Source organism: Passer domesticus, chromosome 4, assembly GCF_036417665.1.
Source record: "Passer domesticus isolate bPasDom1 chromosome 4, bPasDom1.hap1, whole genome shotgun sequence".
Classification (NCBI taxonomy): Eukaryota; Metazoa; Chordata; class Aves; order Passeriformes; family Passeridae; genus Passer; species Passer domesticus.
This window is the reverse complement of record NC_087477.1, coordinates 34,773,180-34,778,140: the sequence shown is the minus strand read 5'-3', so window position 1 is coordinate 34,778,140 and position 4,961 is coordinate 34,773,180.

Below are 4,961 nucleotides of genomic sequence, written 5' to 3'. Positions count from 1 at the left end.
TGTCTCAGCTTCTTGACTCTGTATGGGATGTAGAGAAATGCAGCTCAAACATACATGAGTGTGGAACCACTTTGGAACCTGTGTTCTCTCTTCAGTTTGCAGCTTGTGTGTCGCTGGGGCTCCTGCAGCTCACCCACACATCAGCCTTGTTCTGCACAGAGCTGGTGTTAACAGCAGTGATTGCAACACTGTAACACTGTGATTGCAAAATCACGGCTCTTCCCTTGTTTACCACAATTTCTCCGTAGGAAGGAGTAGACTAAATACGGTGTAGTGGATCAACCAGCAGGAAAGTGCAGCTGGACCCTTAACGGGAGCCCCTGTTGTGCCACTGCAGTGACATCAAACAGCTGGAGACAGCGCCGGGAAGTCGGGCTTTGGTCTGCCTGTGCTGTCCACTGGGGGCTTCAGCACCAGAAAAAACCTCTCTGTAGGTGTTATCACTGAGAGCTGTGCACTCGAGTGCCAGAGAGGTTTTCTGATACAAGAGTAGATGTTTGACTTGGCTGTAAATTGACCTCACTACATGTTCATATCGTGTGTTTGAAGTGGGAGTGCTCTTGCACAGCAAGGAAATGGTGACTACCAAAGTCCAGAGTTGGAGATGCTGCTTCAAAGTTTCCTTGGATGTGGAAATTTCATCTTTCAGTACATTCCCAAAAAGCAAGGGAGAAATTTGCAGGCTGACGTGGGGACAGATACATTCCAGATTGTTTGGGTAAAAAAAGAAAAAAACTTAGAAAGGTCCCATAAGTGTTTATTGCCTCAGTGGTAGAAGTCCCTGTACCCACCAGCTGGGGGGGTCAGGGGGAGGTGGGCATCAAGGGCAGAACTGAGGTTTGATCATTCTTTATTTTTCTCTGCCTCAGGCCATGAAGGTTTTTCAAAAGTCAGTTGGGGAGAAATAAAAATTGGCAACTGGATTCAAGCACTGACAGTTTTATGGAATTTTAAGGTACATTCCCCCTTCAAGTTTCTGGTATTCCTTTAATTATGGCTACAGTAGCCTCTAACCCTCAGTGTTATTTAAAGTTTGTGGGGGTGCCAAGGCCACATGAATGTCTCTTTTTGTCTTCATCAAACTTTGCTTTGCCAGTGTTTTGTGGGGGCTGTAACAGCAATAACTGAGCAATGTGCTGCAAAAACCATTGTTTGGATATGGATGACTTCTTAAGCAATAGATGATTCTTTCACATTTGTGCAGAATGTGAAAATTATACAAGGGGAGGAATTAGGTTTTGTAATGGATTTGATGCCTTTCCTTGGCCATTGTTTCTCGGTAGAGGCAGTGGTGTCCAGCTGTCCCTGCACAGCTGTGCACAGCTGTCTGACAGCAGCAGGAGCGATGGCACTGCTGAGGGGACACTGAGGCAGCTCTCAGCTGGGAGCTGCTTCTCTCCTCTGAGCTTGTGCTGTGGGTGCTCTGTTATCTCCTGTAATCCCTGGGACTGAGAGACGAGGTTTTAACTTCCGCTCTGCAACATGATCTCCTCCAGCTGCACTCCTGTGGTGTACAAACATGCTCCTGCTTCTGTGCACTTGCTGGTGTTGCACTAACCCTGCCCCTTTGTGACTTTCTAGATGGGTATTCCTGTGACACTCTAGGTGTTCTGCCAGAATGGGATTAATTCTGGATTGAATACAAGCCAACCAACCTTTCCTCCTCTGTGCTCTTGAGGCTACAACTAGGAGTATGATGGTTTGGGGTCCTCTCTACTTAAAATACCTTGAGGCAATTCAGTCCTACTTCTTGGCTTTAGTTTTAGAGCTTTTCTAGGTTTGAACAAGAGAGAATCAGCTTCTTGGAAATGATGGAGTGTAGCTATGCCTTTGTTTTAATACAGATAAGCTTGAACTGTGGCTTAGGTCTGCTTTCCTGTTCCCTAAAGGAATTTGCAGCAGAATTGGCATGTGTCAGCAAGGGAATAAAATGCACTGGCAGTGTGAGGTGTTTGCAGTGAGATCATTTGCTGGCTGTCCTGTTGCCAAGTGCTGTGTCTTGCAGTCCTGGGTCCAGACTTCGTAAGGAGGTTTGTACTGGCCTTAACTACATTTGAGAATACTTCTGTCTCAAAATCCTGGTTTCTTCCATGTGTTGTGTCAATTTTCAGAGGTTTTATTTTTGCCATTTTATAACAGGTGCTGAGGATTTCTGCAGCATTGCTGAGCTGTGCTCAGTGGTAACCATTCTTGATACCCTTAACTATTTTGTATATGTATAGCTGTTATTGGAGTGCTAACATTTTCTAGAGTTCTGGGGCACCATGCTGGTTAATGCACCTGCATGCTGGCTGCAGCTGGGTTGGTTTGTTTGGAGTAGAAGAGAGAAGAGATTCCTAGCTGCCTAGTGCATGTATTAAGGGTTGGTTTGAGGAGTTTTTTCCCAAAGCTGAGCCATAACCTTAAAATGGAGACTGCAGATAGTAAAGGCATTCTTTCAGTTTATCTCTCAGTGGAGAGGGGGTGGCCAGCAGCAAGCAGATCGAGGAGCACCCTCACAGGAATGTGCCAGAGGGCAGTGAAACAATTACTCAAAAGCAACTGATTTCCTGGGGCACTGAAACAGTTTCTCCTGGATCTGGAATGGTCAACCCACAATGCTGTTCAAATCTGTAGGTTTTGTCCTAAACGTTCTAATTCCTCCTTTGCAAGTGCTCTGTGAGGTGACTGCTGTGCATGTATCAGTTCTGTTGGTTGCTTTTCTTAATACAGTGGTTTTGGTCTTCCCAGTTCACCCCATGCTGCTCCCTTACTACAGCGGGCAGAAATCAGAGTTTCTGAAAGAGCTTTGTTGGACAGGGCAGTTCATATTTTCCACTTTGTAGTCTGAGCTCTCCCTTGGGACAATTGACTGTAAAGGCCTTTTAACTGCAGAAGACAAAAAGGGGAAGAAAATAAGCTTGTTTGGACTCTGTGCAGCAAAGTCCCTGTGTAAACATCAACCAGACAAGAAAAGAAAGACTTCTGCTCCCTGGATGGAGTTTGCCATAGCACTGGTCCAGTGTTCAGCTCAGGTGTTAGCAGAAGGCCCTGGGGTGGCATGAAAGGAAGAAAGGCAGAGAAAAGTTTCTGTCACTTCCTGATAGTCTGCCAATGTCTGTCCTGGTCTTCATATCTGTGGGGAATGCTGGGGTAGAAAATGCAATCACGGGTCTTCCCTACTTTTCTTCTGTCTCTGTGATGTTTTACTGAAAAGTAATTCAATTGAGTTTGAGGTCTTCTTCAAATTTTCCTTTCCCTAGAAAGGGAAACAAATCAGATAAGCTGCTACTTAAATCTTTTGTTTTGGTCATCTAGTGAAACCTAGTAGTTTGGGTTTTTTTTACAAATTTCAGTGAACACTGAGGGCTGAGTTCTTGTTTTGCAGGCCACATTGTTACCCGTGGAGAAAATAGTCACAATTTTAAAAACTTTGTTGGTTTGGGGTTTTTTCCTTTTCAGCAAGTTGCTTTTTTGCTTTGTCATTAAGCAACATGGGGACAATCTACCGTGGTCTAGATTTTGCTGCAGAGGCTCTAGGAAGAGTCAGGGAAAGAAATGTGTGGTTTAGGAATTTTTGCCCTGGAAAAAGGAACTCCTCAATGACAAAGAACAGGCCAATATTAGGAAGATCCAGCAGGATGATGTGCTCCCTTAGGGAGATGGTTTCCAGAGGCACAGGTAAGAACAACTCCAGTCTACCCAGGCTGCAAACTCCCCAGTCCTGTGCCATTCCTGGCTTTTAGGCATCCTCTTTTCTCTGTTTTGTGCAAGGCTGTTCTGCTGAGGGCACGTGGCCACACATTTCCCTGCAGCAGGCTGCAGATCACACACACAGAGTGTTTGGGAGCTTCACCAGGTGTGTGTTTTTTTCTTCCAGATAGGCTCTGGAAAGGTTTGACAGCTGGGCCTGTTCCCACTTCCTTCCTGGCTGAAATGATTGGATGCTGACTCAAATACTTGCACATTTTCCAGGTGCAGGCCTCCAGCTGCCATCTGCCCTCAAGCAGCAGTAAGATGGTTCTGTAAAAACTTCAAGTGGTGAGCACACGTGGAAGGAGACACTTGGCAAGACAGCAGCAGGCAGCGTATCCCAAATGGAGCTCCAGTAAAAAGAGACACGCAAACCAGCAGTGCCTTGCCATTCCCCAACAGCTGGTATTGTGTTTGCCGTGTTTAGGGTCACCTAAAAACACCTCCACTGTGTTTTCCTCTAAAACTGTTCCTGTCTGCCCCAGCAAGAAGGACTTAACACGTGTGGAAAAATCAATGGGCTTCTGCTGCAGGGGCTTGTGGCATGGGCTGGCTTTTGCAGGGAGCCCTTGAGAGAGCTTATTTCTTTTATCTAGTGGCATGAGATGTTCAAGAGGAAAATAACTGCTGCAGAAATTGTTCTTGTGCCTTGCCACAGTCCAAAGCTGGAAATACCACAGTTGGAGCAGTTCTCTGTAGCTGCCTGGATTAGAAAGGTAACTCATAAACCACGGTGGATGTTTTTTAAAATGCTGATAATTGTTTTCAGAGTGCAGCTTGATGTGACTGTTGTTCTCCCTTCAGAGTAGGATAAAAATACTTATCAACATATTTGTTAATTCTTATCTATTACGATGAGTTGTGGTACAAGTAGGAAAAATTAATTATATGTAAATATAACACTGAACTGGGCTGATAGGAACTTGTGTTCTGTAGACTCAAATCTCAGTAAAAGGGGATATTGCTTTACTTGTCTCCATGTGGTAAAATCCTGGACTTTTTTATTCTCTGGAGGCAGTTAAAAAACCCCAAATTTCCCCCAAATGCAGTAGTTTCATTACTGAATGATACTTTATTTCTTAGAGATACTTTATTACTTGGAGCATTCCATGCAGAAAGCTACATTTCTGCTCACTTGGGAACCAGTAGCTCTGCTGTTTGCCTTCCTTTGGCACATACTGTATTCCCAACCATGCTTATTTTAAACTTGAGGCTGACAGCAAAGGTGT